The sequence below is a fragment of the Ursus maritimus genome, unplaced genomic scaffold (genome assembly GCF_017311325.1).
Source record: "Ursus maritimus isolate PB19 unplaced genomic scaffold, ASM1731132v1 scaffold_9, whole genome shotgun sequence".
In the NCBI taxonomy this organism is placed as follows: domain Eukaryota; kingdom Metazoa; phylum Chordata; class Mammalia; order Carnivora; family Ursidae; genus Ursus; species Ursus maritimus.
This window is the reverse complement of record NW_024427107.1, coordinates 24,380,037-24,395,186: the sequence shown is the minus strand read 5'-3', so window position 1 is coordinate 24,395,186 and position 15,150 is coordinate 24,380,037.

The window sequence follows — 15,150 nt, the reverse complement described above, 5'->3', positions numbered from 1 at the left end:
AAGGCAAGAACATAAAAGCACAGGAGGTGAGCAGGAAGAGTATAAAACATTAGAGCCGCTTGAGAGAATGCACGTGGCTGCTCACAGTTACAGATGTTTAACAACTGGAGCTGTCCAGCTAGGGTCTCACCCCTTCAGAAGGTACTCATGGCACCTTGAATGAATCTCAAGGACACAGTGTTAAGGATTCTTGAATTGAATAGGAAGTTAGGCAACATACTGTCTGTGGCCATCCAGTTCAAAGATCCCCGGACCTTTGAGAGTTAGTGCTAGCACTGATTAGCCTATATCTTTCAACATATCTCACATAGCTGTCCAGCATAAATGGAACTAACGGACTTTTATTGCCTAAACCACAGAGATGAGCTTTTCTTTCTCCAGGGTGGCTGAGCTCTTGCTTAGAGTCTCGTAAAAATCAACCATTGCTTTCAAGGTTACCTCTTTGTCATGTACACTAAGAGATATTGTCCATCTCTTGAGGTTCGAATTAAGGGACTTCCGTGGGGATAAAAATGCATTACTTGAGAAATGTGTCTGAACCATAAATGAATTTCCTCTAAAAGGAAATAGAGGGATAGAGGAGGAGAAAGAGAAAGAAGGAATTTCTGAGTTGGACCTGAACAGATTACCTCTTTGAGTACAATTACATGAGGACAGAGCTGATAGTTGCTTAATCCTGAGACCCTGAGGCATGTCAATGATTTCAGATGTCTTTCAACACACATGGATTATATTGTGGAATTTCAGACTATTAAGGAAATCCACAAGGCTATGGAATCATAAAAGAAAAGACCTGTGGGAGGAGAATTAAAAATTCTGCTTCCAAGCAGACGTTATTGCCAGAAGTATTTGAAATGCTTTGGATGTAATTTTAATTTTAAAATACTTGCAAAATTAAGGGGCATACATCCAAGTTGCCAGTAAGAGAACTATTAATGACCAAGTAGCAATGAAGTGGTTCTTTATGAGATGTCTTCTTGAAAAAGACCACTAACATGTCTAGAAACCTTAGAGGAATGCTTGCCAACAGTGACAGAAATGGAATGTAGCTACATTACTGAAGAAAACAAAAACACACATATAACATATACAATTGGTAGCAACTATTATCTACCTTGAAACCTGTGAGAAAATGGTTGTGATTTTTAAAATGAAATAAGATATAAACATCCTAGAATGACACACCTGCTTAACCAAAAGGTACTTTGTGTGTGTGTGTGTATGTGTGCGTGTGTGTGTGTACAACTGTATGCGTAGCTTTGGTCTAAATCCTTTCCAATCCAAATTTGTTCTGTGGACTAGTAACATTGCCATTGCCAGGCAGCCTGTTAGAAATGCAGAATTTCGGGCCCTACCACTGAATTAGAATGCATTTTATTAGGATTCTCTGATGATTCATATGCTTTTTTAAGGTTTGAGAAATACTATCTAAATCACTTTTTTCAGAGACACAGAGACACAACCATAAGACCATTAAATGAACTACTGTAAATGTCCATTTATCAGTAACATGGGGAGAAGCAAAGACAAAGTAGATGTGTGTGTAGTTGTGATATAGGGAACACAAGGCAACTTGTGCTTCATAAGGAAGAAAGGTCACTGGGGAGAGTACCTACATATAGCATCTCCCAAAGCAATTACTTAGTAGTGGTCAGTCTTTTTAAGATTGTTATTTAATTCATATTAAATAAGTTATTGAAACAATGGAATGCAGTATACATGAAAGTGCTTTGTAAATTGTGACTTGCTATATAAATATAAATAGAAACTATAATTGTATTCTCTCACCTCCAGGACAGAAGCCCTAATCATCCTTTGCTCCTCACTCTTTCTCCCTTGTTCCTTATATCCACTAGCTCTGTAAAACATGTGGATTTATTTTTATTTATTTTCATTTGAGCTTTGTTGACACACAATGTTACATTAATTTTACGTGTACAATTTAGTGATTTGACAAATTTATACATTTTGCTACGTTCACTTAAGTGTAGCTACCATTGGTCCCATTATGTCATCTCGTTCAATATCATACTGTATTCCTTATGCTGTACCTTTTATTACCATGATTTATTCATTCCATAACTGGAAACCTGGATCTCCCACTCCCCTTCCCCCATTTTACCCAAACTGCCACCCCATCTCCCCTGGCAACCATCAGCTGTGGGTTTTTATCTCTGAAATGTCTTACCGAACCACCCCCTTTTTAATAGCATTATCATGTCTTCTTTTTTTTTATTTCTCAGTTTTATTTATCTATTTATTCAGTTAGTTTTTACTTTAGTTCCCATTAGTTAACATACAATATTATAGTAGTTTCAGGTGTACAATATAGTGATCCAACAATTCCGTACATCACCTGCTGCTCAACATGACAAGTGCACTCCTTAATGCCCATCACCTAGTTCATGCATTCCCCACCCCCCTCTGGTAACCATCAGTTTGTTCTCTATAACTAAGAGTCTGTTTTTTCAGTTTCTCTCTCTCTCTAAATCATTATTATGACTTCTTAAAGTCAATCCCATTATCTTTTTCTAGGAGTATTCTAGTGTCTCTCCTTTCATTCATTACTTACATTTCTTTTCATTATCTTCTTGAAAAGCAAACGGAATCATTTCACTCACCTACATGTAACACTCTGTTGGTTGTCCATTGCCCATAGGGTCAAGTTCAAGGGTCTTGACCTCTTTAACAAGGGCTTTGAGAGTATAAATCAATTTACTTTGTAAGCCTTATTTGCTGTAATTTCTATTTCTTTCTGTACCCCAGCTCACCTTATACCCCAAATACAGTTAACCACTTTCTTTTTCCTGTTAGCTTCGGTAACTTCACAAACCCATGTGTGTTTGTTAATCAGGTAGGGTGGCAGCATTTTTGTCTCTAATAATGAAATTATTACAAATGTTATTATATATTATTAAAAAAGCTCAGTAAGCTATAAGATAGCATTGCATAAATTGTGTATTAATTTCTCTTTAATATTTTATTAAAATATCAATTTAATAAAATATTTTCTTAATTATGTCTCAATAGCATTCTAGAGTCATTAACATTTCCAGATGTCTTAAGTGAGCTTTTGAAAACTTTTTCACCAGATTAACCATTAATAATTACTAATCAATTTCAAATATACTTAGGTGGAAACAGATAAAGGATGGAGGCCTTGTAAGAATGATAAGAGTTTTGGGGCGCCTGGATGGCTCAGTTGGTTAAGCGTCTGCCTTCTGCTCAGGTCGTGATCCCAGGGTCTAGGGTTTGAGCCCCACATTGAGCCCCACATCAAGCCCCAAATCGAGCCCCAAATTGCGACCTGCATAGAACCCTGCATCAGACTCCCTGCTCTATGGGGAACCTGCTTCTCCCTCTCTCTATGCCTTCTGCTCCCCCTGCTTGTGTTCTCTCTCTCTGTCAAATAAGTAAATACAATCTTTAAAAAAAAAAAAGAATGATAGAGTTTTGGTGTCCAATATATATTTCTGTTATGATGTTGTAGAGGCTCATGAGTTTATTGGATTCAGAAAATATGCAGAATAAACATACAAAATATTCTCAAACTTTGAACTAATTAACACTATATATAGATATATAAAATATGTAGTTCATGTTATGTAATTATAAAATATACATTTTATATATTATGTAATATATAATTATACATAATACCAAACACCGCGTTTTCAAAATATTTGAGAAATTCTATAAAATATGTATACTATCTGTATATAGTATAATTTATTTTACTATATTAGTATTATGAAACAAGATTCAAGTTTCTGCATTTTAATTCACCATTACCTCTTTTTTTAATCTTTCTTACAAAAAGCGATTAGAAACTAAATGTAACATAATACTATTTGAATGATTATTCCAACTTCTGTGTGTTTATTTTTCTTCAAGTTAAAAAAACCCAACTTTTAGGTTTTCTGTGTTTTAAAAGCATAAAAATTAACAATTTTAAGTATGACCAAACTTGAGCTTTCTCATTGGAAATGGTTGTGAAAATCAGAGTTCCAAAGTAGCCTTTTAAGTCCCTGACAAAACCTGATTTTAAAATAAACAAATAATACAAAATAATAAAGAACAATTGTTAAATGAATATTTAAAGTAAGAATAGAACACAATTGTTTTATATTCATACAAGATCTTTAAAACTTAGTCTTCATCTAAAAAACGGGAAGCTATTGAAGAATTTGCTCCAACAAAACAAAGCAATAAATAAAGATATAGATATGTAATCCAAGAAATAGTTTCTACATGAGAATTTTAAAAAAGGGAATTCCAATGATGATGGTGAAGGGAATTATCAAAATAAAAGCTTTGCGTAGCCTGGAGACCAGCCAGTCTAGATTGGAAAAAGAAGCACAAAGAACCCCAATGTAGAGTGTTTCCAAGGAAAAATAATTGAAATTGATGGATTTTATAATACTTTTTAAACATGCCGAGAGTATATTTATAAAATACGGTAGGAGGAAAGAAGTATAATTACAGAATACTATGTGATTTGCTGTGAATATTTATAAATGTATAACAATATAAACAATGAATAGTTCTATAACCCCAAAATATGAAATTATGTTAGGATGCAGAAAAGAGAAGTATGAATTTGTACGTTTATTGAGAAGGGGGTGGGGCTTGAAAGAGAGCTTAATACTCACCTTCTATTATAGGAAATGTTTAATTTACCAATTACTGCATAACACATTGTCCCAAAAGTTATAGGTTAAAACAACAATAAGTATTTATTATCTCACACAGTTTCTATGGGTTAGGAATTAGGGAGTAACTTAGCTGATACTCTGGCTCAGGGTCTCTGATAGATTGAAGTCAAGGTGTTGGCTGGGACTTAAATGGGGCTAGAGAATTAGCTTTCATGATGGCTCATTCACTTGGCTGGTAAGTTGGGCTATTGGCAGGTCAGCACATACGGACCTCACCACATGGACCTTTCCAATGAGCTGTTTGAGCATCCTCACAGCACTGAAGCTGGTTTCTCCAGAGTGAATGATCCAATTAGAAGATCCAATGTGTTTTATGCCCTATGTGCAGAAGTCATACGTCAGCATTTCCACAATATCTTGTTGGTTACGTGAGCTACTGAGACCTATTCAATATGGGAGGAGACTACAGAAGGCCGTAAACAGTAGGTGGTAGATATTAAGGGTCATCGTAAAGACCAGCTACCACAGAGTGTTTTTGGAAAATAGCTAATTCTTTTAAAATCAGAAGTTTGAATATTATTCAGAAATAAGGTGTTGACTACTAAAAGAAACAGTTAAAAGAGGTGAAAGTGTATGCTTCTGGGGAGGAGAAATGTAGGTGGAAATGAGGGACATGGAACTATTGTATTTTTTATTTTGATTTTATGGAATTAGAATAAAAATTAATTTATTAATAAAAATTCATTTGGTAAACAGTGCAGATCAAAGTACATTCACTGAACTAATAAACAAATGACAAAACCAGAGATGTAGATAAAAGGGAAACCACATTCGAGTTTGCTTAGGATCTCTCTCATTGAGTTTGATCCTGTTATGGGAGCTTCTAACAGACTAGAGCCTCTTATCTTAATAATTTAATAGCCATACTCCTAGAAAAACCCTACTGTTTTAAAGGGTCCTTCTCTACTTTTTTTGTTCTACTGAATTTGAGGCTATGCTTTCATCTTTCTATAATTCATGGAGGAAATGGTGTCCTGAATGAACATGTATGTAATAGTTGCTACTGTGGATATTTCATGGCCCTGGATAAGAGGGGTTAGCTTTACTCATCTCAGGGATTGTCTTAATTAAAACGAAGTGTATGAACATCACGGTCTATGTTTTCTTCAAGGTCAGTAAAAGACAAGGCACTCCTTCAGTTTTCTAATCAATCCTTAAAATAGGCACATACTTTTCTCTGCCTCCCTTAGACATCCTTCAGAAATCTCGGGTAATAATCTCAAGGTTCTTAAGACCCATGTGTCTGGTGGATAAAGAAAAATCTCACAGCTTAACTAGACTTTGTAAATTTATGGACTTTGACAGCCTTAAAGGAGGACAAGCATGAAGGAACTCTTCAAACAGCGAGTGTTTGTGTTGGTGTCTGCAAAATAGCCAGCTGGAGAGCTGTGTCATTCTTCACTAAGAGGCTTGTAGATACATTAGACTTTAATGGGTATGAAAGATTGTATAATTGAATTTGTAACTATTTGGCTCCAGGAGGTATGCAAAATAACATTCATGGTGAGTAGATAAAAGATATAGTTACAGTGGTAAATTCTGGCATGAAATATTGGTTATATCTGGTGAAACACATGAAGAATCCAAAGTACTTTAAAGGCAAATGGTTGGCATTGGGGTATGGGTGTTGGTAATTTTGTGAAGGGAAAAGGGAACCAGGTGTTAGGATAATACAGAAATTGTATGGTTATCCCACAGAGATGAAAAGTCCTAAAGTCCTATTCTAATATATGTATTATATATATATACATATACATATAAATATATATGTATATATTTCCATCCCTATTCTAATATATATTATTTATATTATAAATTATATAAATAATTATGTATATAAATTATTTATAATACATATTAAAAAATATATATCTACTTCCATCCCCTAATGTTTAGGAAGTTGTTGCTAGAAGAGAAGAACAGCACTATGACCCAAAGATAAGATACTTGTGCCAAGAATATATCAAAATAAAACCCAAGAGGTTCATGTTGTGGTCAAGTAGACTGAGAAATTTTAATGCACTTATTCATGGCATAATTTCAGACTTTGCCTATAGTGGGCATTCAAAAGATGTTTGTTAAATTTGATAAATAAACAAATGCTATATCAGCATGGCCTTTTCCTAATCCAAGACCTCAGCACACAGCCAGAAAAAACTTGGGCTTTCCAAAAGCCATCTGCACCCCAGCCAGAGTCATCAATTCTCCTTGGTCCTTTCACTCACTATGAGGAAGGTCTGGATAAACTTTGTGGGAAAGTCTCGTTAGCTGCCCAGTAAAAATTTAGAAATGAACATATGGGATGGTTATATTAGGCTGTGTGGAGCCATTAGTCAGATTATATATCACAAAGTCCATCATTTATCAGTCACACAGACCATGATTAGAGGTGTGCAATTGGGCAGCTTGAGTGAAGAGTAACAGAAAGAGAATTAAATATGTGCCATTCCAGACATTTGATAGTAACTTCAGACTATCTGGTAATCAACAGTTTTGACAAATTCTTCTGAGTAAAATTATACAGAATGGGTTAATATTCCCAAAATAATAAGCTGAAAGAATTATTATTCTTCTTAAATCATGTTCCCACAAAGCCTCCCTGCCACTATGGCCCCAAGGAAGGGAATGGGTTAATGATATCTCAAAGATAAGGAAGCTATCACATAAGAGAGGTCTTTTGTAGACAGAAGAGGAATAAAAAGAAAGCATTTCTTGTTCCAGGGCACATAAGAAGAAAACCAGGAAGATAAATGCTATAGTTATAACTCCAAGTTGCTTTCCTGGGGAGATGAAGGGTGGATGGCAAAAGGTAGATACTTCACTTACACAGAGCAGAAGGCCAACAGTAGAAAGACTTTGACTATATTTGCCCCCCAAATGCAATTACCTAGCAGTGAGGGCTTTTGGAGAAGATTAGGGAAAAGAAAATCGCTGAACTGTTTTTGGAACAATCTTGAATTATGACATGTAAACTTTGAAATACTCTGTAGATGTTTACATAGGATTGTTTGGAGGACCCATCTAGATGGTCTAGATGTTATTTCTAGATTAAGCCAAATGTCAACAGAGAGCCACACTTTTGGACCACATTACTTTCAACCTGCTGCAATAATGCTTTGCCTGACTTGAATATTGGTACTATGCCTCAGGTGTTAAGAGTGCTAACTGAAAGGGGAATGGTGTTCCACGGATATTGTTAAATATGTTGTCAACCACTCCTAGTGTTTCCATTAGAAATCTTAGTATAAAAAGCTTATTTCTTATAGATAATAGGAAAAAAATTATTTCTCCAGATTTTGTATGTTTTTTCCTTTCGACAGTTTCAAACCTTGTAATTCATTGTGTTTCCTTCTCTGCTTCAGTTAACAGAATCTGACAGTCTATTTTAGTGTCTGCTGTTGACTCAAGGATTGCATATCTACATATTCATCTGGTTTTATATTCCTGGTCTATTTGTATTTTTGCCTGCCATGATTTTAAATTATTATCTTTATTTTAATGTTGTTCTTATCTATTTTTAAAATGTCACTTAATATTCCTTAATAATAACAAATAATAATTGCCATGACATATTAAGACTTCTTATAATAGAAACTCATAAGATAAAGTTTAATCCTCACAACAATCTATATAACCTATGGGAAAGTTTCCATACATCTTTATTTTACTGTTAAGAAAACAGGCTTAATGAGATTAGGCAATTTACTCAAGTTCACAAAGCTAGAAAATGCTTGAGCTGGTCCCATTAAAAAAGAGAAGAAAGTGTTCAAGCTAGGATACAAACCTATATCTTTCTGAGGGCAGAATCTGATCTCTTAGTTGCTATAGTATGCCATCATTTTAGAGCAAAGTGAGATTTATGTAAATGAATTATCAATTATTAAACAACTACGAATTGTTTACTCAAATTTCAAGTCTCTGTTGAGCACTCAAGGTAACAATAGAAATAATAATGAAGAAATCAGTCACCCTGCATTCTTAGGATCTTATCGATAAGTTATGGAAAAAAATTATAGAAGAGAATTTGTAATTAAATGTGTTCATGTATTAAGTAATAGAAGAAAGTCATTTGGAAATGTTTAAATGGAGGAAAAACAGCCAATATTAAGTTAATTGGTGATTTCTTATCAAGAAATGAAAATCAAACTGAACATAAAGGACGGTTAAGAATAAAATTGATGGACGCGAAGACAGAGACTTCCTCACAAGGGAAATAGGTAGAAATCAGGCACAGGGACAAAAATAAAAGAGCATTTTTATGAGACAAAGCGATTAGATTGTAGTCAAGGAATAGGGTTTCATAAGTGAATCATTAATAAGGTTCAAATGTCTCAAAAAAATTCTAAGCCTAGAAGCTTGGGGGAAAAAATCTGACAATTTGGGAAGAAAATCCCACTTGAGGAATAAAATGGGGAAGCTTAGTTTCCGTGTGTTGAGTTTGAAATGATATCCACTTGGAAATATCAAACTGTGGGGAATTGGGTGATGGTCAGCGTTTATCACACTGGGATAGATGAGTGCTGGACACAGAATATACTGCAGGTCAGGTTCTGTCCAGAAACCAATCAATGCTAGAGAATTAGTTAATATGTGAATAAGTGACTCATCTTAGTCCAGGCAAGGGAACAGGTGTAAAGTTTGAGAAGGTTATATAAATGAGAAAAAAAGGTGGAAAAAATCCCGGCGCGGGGGTGGGGGGCGGTGGTGGTGGCAGGGAACCAAATATGCGATCTGTTGTTTGAAGCCTAAGCTACATGTTGCTAGGTATAGATGGGTGGTTAGATAAGAGTGTGTACATCTGGAAGTAAACAAAGACTGAATTCCATAAAATTTAGTAAACTGTGATTACAAAAAACAGAACTAGACTTTCAAAAATATTCTGAGAAAACAAGAAATAAATATAATCTTCAAAATAGAGATGCAAGTGAGACCCTTGAAATTGTACTGGTTACTTCAAGTAGAATTGGTAGACAGAGAAATATGTCAGAGAACAGGCCTTGGAAAACAATATGTGTTAGAAGTAAAAAGAATAAAAATCAAAGGAAAGAGATGAAGGAATGATTAAGACAAGGAGAAGAAGAAGGAATTATGCTGGCTTTCTTTCAACTATTATCATACACATCGTACTTCACCCTAATTTATCTGCATTTAAAGATTATATAAAAATAAGTAAATACAAGCCATATAATGTAGCATTATAGAAAATAAAGGCCTTGATTAATTTGAAGGTGTCGTTGTGTAGAGCTGGTGTTCCATGCACATGTAAGTTACTGATTATAACATGTGTTTTGAAAAAAAAAATTGTAGAATCTGCTCGCCACTTGATACTTAACACTATCTACTATGGTGGAACCCCAAATCCCTTCTCTGCTGTGAATGCCCACATTAGAGTCTCTAATGAAATGGGCAACAAATGCAAGGGAAATGTGTACAAAACGCCAATGGTAACATTAATTTGTGACACCTAAAAGCAACTTTTTAATCTTTTATCCCTATCAGCACACTGATATCATAAGTTCATTTTGCCATATACCTTGAAAGGCATAGATGGCCTACCTCAAGGATCTCCCAAACCCCACCCAACCCATTCTCAACTTCTTATTCACCTTACCTTCCTAATTCTCTTAGAATGGAGGTTCTCAAATTTTAGCTTTATCAGAATCACTTGGAGAGCAGGGTAAAACATGGATTGCTGGGCCAGGATGAGAGTAGGCTCAAGTATTTGCTTTTCCTAATATATTTTCAGGTCATGGTAATACTACTGGTCTGGGAACCATGAACACTATGACTTAGGAGAAGTCTGTAGTTACTTGTATTGTTAAAGAGTCGTTAGTTAATTTTGTACTTATCTCCTTCAGAAAATAATAAGGTAAAGAGAAGACTGTCTTGTTCATCTCTGAACTTCCACTGAGCAGCACACTACACAGTATAATAATACACATGGACAGAATGGACAGATTTACCCTCATTTCTATCGTTCAAGATGTTGTTTTTTCATGCGTATGCCTATCCTCTAATTTAGTATCCCCCACCGCACCCCATACTTAGAATAAGCACTTCCTCTCTCAAAAGTTAAATCTTCAAACTTGTGTCCTTAATTTCCTCCATTTCTGGAAGGGATAATCGTAGAAGTAAGACATTTCTGTAATTTTTCCTTCCCCTTCCAGGATTTCAGTATTTTGTCTCTACTTGTTTACCATTCCCTGACTCAAAATTCATACATGTCCTGCTTATTCTAGTTTTTGAATATTGTTTTCTAATTCTCTAGTCCACTCATCTTCCCTCCGCATTTACCTTAGAACTTTGGTATGCCTTCGGTCCCCAGCCCTGAGACACTTATCACTTCACAGTACCTCATCAAGAGTTGTCCAGAGGTCTTTGCCTTCAAACTGCATCTCTCACTTAAATCTCAATTTCATACTCTACACTGCTTTCTATTTGGATAACTCCAAACTCAACAATACCAGAATGATTATTATATAGTTCACAAAATATTTTCCGTCAACCTCTGTCTCTATTCATGTCACCATTTGTTGCCTGTTCCTAGAATGTAATGTAGCCCAAACCTACCACTTCCACCTTGAATTAGGTGCATATCCATTTTTCTCTCCCCATTTGAACTTCAATCACCCTATCTTAGGCAATCAGGAGATGAGATGCCCAAATACATGCTCAACTGACTACTTGACTTCAGTTTTTTCCCTAATTGCTATATAACTAACCCATTATTTACCAGAATTTCATAAATACCCTTGTCTTATGATTCCTCTGTTTAAAGTCCCCAAAGGCTCTTACTCCACAAATATAAATCCTTCTTTCTCTGTCATACTATCTCTTCCTATTTCCTATTAATACTAAGCTAGTAAGGTCAGTTGCCTGCATGTGAGATGATGCCTATCACAACCTTAGTGGTTTTGCTTAGGATGTGTCCTCAGTGGCATAAACTTACTTCTTCTTTACCTCTGCATATCTTCTCTATAGGCCTTCTAGATCACTTCTACAAATTGTCTCAAATCCTTTATCTCAAATCCTTTTGGAAACAAAATGAAGAAGTGCAAGCCAACATTTATCTCACCTGTAACTGATACCCTTTTATTCTGCATTTCATTATATGCTTTATTATTCCTTCTCTGTCATGTATAGAATTAATTCTCAAACTGTCACATGATCATAAAATCCTTTTGGACAAGGACTGGATCATCTATAGCTTCACATTACCTAGAGAAGTTAGAAAAGTAGTTAGTACATAATATGAACTCAATAACTACTTTCTGGCTGTTATTTACATACTTAAAAGTTTAAAAAGAACACACCTTACCTTTATGAAAAGTACAAATCATACTATGAGTGAAAGAAAACTATATTAAAAAGTTTGAATTGTGATCCATATAAGCCTTTAAACATTTAAAAATTACCTTTAAAAAATGACTGCCCTTTAACATTTGAAGTGAAATTGTCTTACAAAAACCACTACATGCAATCTTTATCTCTGACTAACAGTAACTAAAGCAAAGAGAACAATTTCCCAACATTGTGGTGGGAAAATCATCCTGTAATACCCACTTTTCTTGCAATTTTCAGTTGTTTATTAAACAATGTTTTGATGTGTACATACTCCCACTACAGTGTAACGTCAGCCATGTAGTCCTTTAACTCCTCCAAGTTTGTGTCCTTGGCAGAGGGCCACGTCTTCCAGCCAACTTCTCAAGGATCTGAAAAGTAACGAGTGGTACCCAAAAGTTGGAAAACCCTATAACACAAAAAGTTATGTTTTTCTTTTCTAGAAAATAGTGGGAATTAATCCATAAGACATGCAGTGAGTCTTCTTTCTTCTTATCTCTTTCTAGCCCTAAAATACCCCAAGTTTGTACAAGCACAAGCCTCACATTTACCATAAGTTTTTCATGTACTATGGGGAGAAAAGTGAGAAATGATATAGCAGGGCAGCTGAGAGCACATACTCTGGAAACACGCAGCTGCCCTCCAGCACACATCCCACACTACTACTTCCCAGCTCTAGAACTGTCAGCCAATTACCCAACCCTTCTTAAGCTCAAACTTTTTTCTCTTTAAAGAAGGGATAACAACCTACCTCACAAGGTTGTTGTGAGAATTAAAAGAAGTAACATATGGAAAACATTTAACACAAAAATTCATACACACACACACATACGCACACATGCACACACATATTCCACAGCACATTTAGGGTGTTTCTGCCTATGTCCAAAAACCCTGGGAAGAAAGGAAATTGTGGGATTGGGGAGGTGGACAAGAGAGAAAAGGAAGGAGAATGTCTAGATTGTTGATGAAAGGATAAAGGAAACATGTTCTTAACAATATTCTAATTTTCTTTAAGTGGTATGCAGTTGAGAAGATAATCACAGAGTGATAGAATTTAAATTTTAATTTAATGTATGTGAATTTAAAGTATGAATGTAATGTAACAAAAGAGAGAAGAAAGAGGGTCAAAGGAAACAACTCTACCTTAGGGACACAGTTTCCCACCCTGCTCATAAGAGCCATTCTCAGCCTCAGTGCGAGGTGTTCAGACTAACTGCTATAGAAGCATAAGCCAAATCCTGAAGAAGGTTTGGACTGAGAAAACTGGAGGACGGGACTGAGGAAGAGGGTAAACAGGAATGTGTAGAACACATGGCCTGTAACCAGCAGTAAAGTGATTCAGTCAGAATGTCTGGGAAAACCCAGATGGCTGGACCACCAATAAGGTCTTGGTGTCACACTGTCCTAGCACATTGAGTAACATTTAGAACGGAACAGATTCGAATGTCCTTTGGTCTTTCTCCTTGTTCCATTTTCCCACCAATACTGATGACCTCTGTGCTCATAGAGTATCTGTGCCTCATCTGAGCTACATGAGTCCATTGAATGATGCACTTGTTCAGAAAGAGATACATATGACTATCCAAATGTTCAGGCCAAGTCCAGCGGGTGCCAAGCAAGATCCACTTCAACAGATCATCATTTATACTGGCAGCTGGACAAACGAAAGCAGAGTGACGCATGAACCAGCTTAAGAAACTTGCCAATCCTCCACCAACTGCTTGTTATATTACTCTTAAGTGTTTCTAAATAGGTCAGTTAGAATAACATCATGTGGGCCATAGTAAGTCAGAAGAAAATAAATGTCACTTTTAGCAAGCTGAAGTCTTTCTTCAAATGCCTTCTCTTTGGTCCTTTTAGTTAACCATCGTTGGGTGAAGGGTAAACAACAAAATTGTCATGGTTTTGTAGTGGTCAGCTGTTTCAATGATTCACATTTCAGCATGGCCCTGTGACAACTGTGGGTTTTTTCCAGGTGGTTTTTGGCATTACCTACATAGCTGGTCATACAATGTATTTTGCCTTGGAGACTGAAAGAATAATAACAATGACCCCATCTCTCAGGGAACCACAACTTCACTCTGGCAGAGGTTCTGAGCCAAAGCTCTGAGATCGTGAGTTCTAGGATGGTAAGGAGTTCCAGAGTCTTGGGTCACCCAGTCTCTCCTTCCTCAATATGCAAATGACAAGATAATCCCTGGAAGGGTCCCAAATCAGTTCTTCTGGCTGAGGTTGGGTCTCATGTCAAAAGTGATCTCTAATAAGATCTTAGCCAGATGGGATTGTGTTCATGGTTGTGCACATCTGGAAATGTAACCAGAGGAACTTTTTCAGCAAAGATAACTCTAAAGGGATGTTGACTTCTTTTTGCTTGTATATACTGTTCTATCTATAATGGTTTTGAGGGAGAAAATTACCAGGGTCTAGTTTTGAGGGAAGGAAATAGCTAAACTAAAAAGGAGGAAAGGGGACCTAAAGTGGCATTTTTTTTTCTTTTGATATATTAAGATGATGTATGATAGTCATACTCTTTTTTCAAAGTGAGAAAACAGACGCTCTAACAGTTCCTAAATACCACTAGTTCAGAAGTTTTACTAACAATTATTAAGTGTCAATTTTAGGGTGTAAAAAATTTTTATTCTACATTTAACATTTTTTTTGAAGATTTTATTTATTTATTTGACAGAGAGAGAGACAGCCAGAGAGGGAACACAGGCAGGGGGAGTGGGAGAGGAAGAAGCAGGCTCCCAGTGGAGGAGCCTGATGTGGGGCTCGATCCCAGGACTCTGGGATCACGGCCTGAGCCGAAGGCAGACGCTTAACGACTGAGCCACCCAGGCACCCCCTACATTTTACATTTTTGCGTTAGAAAGTAGTAGGAAAATGGATAAGGTAGACAAAAAAGAAAGTAAGAGATAAAATTCGTCCAGACAATAATGGGTTTAGGAAGATAGCTATATCAAAACAATAACCACTTAGCTGATGCTATTGAGTTTGCTTGCACAAAATTAAAAATGATAAATTATTATGCTTTCAGAGAAAAAGAGAGGAAATCTACTTTGCAGTCACCTTAAACAATTATATGTGAGAG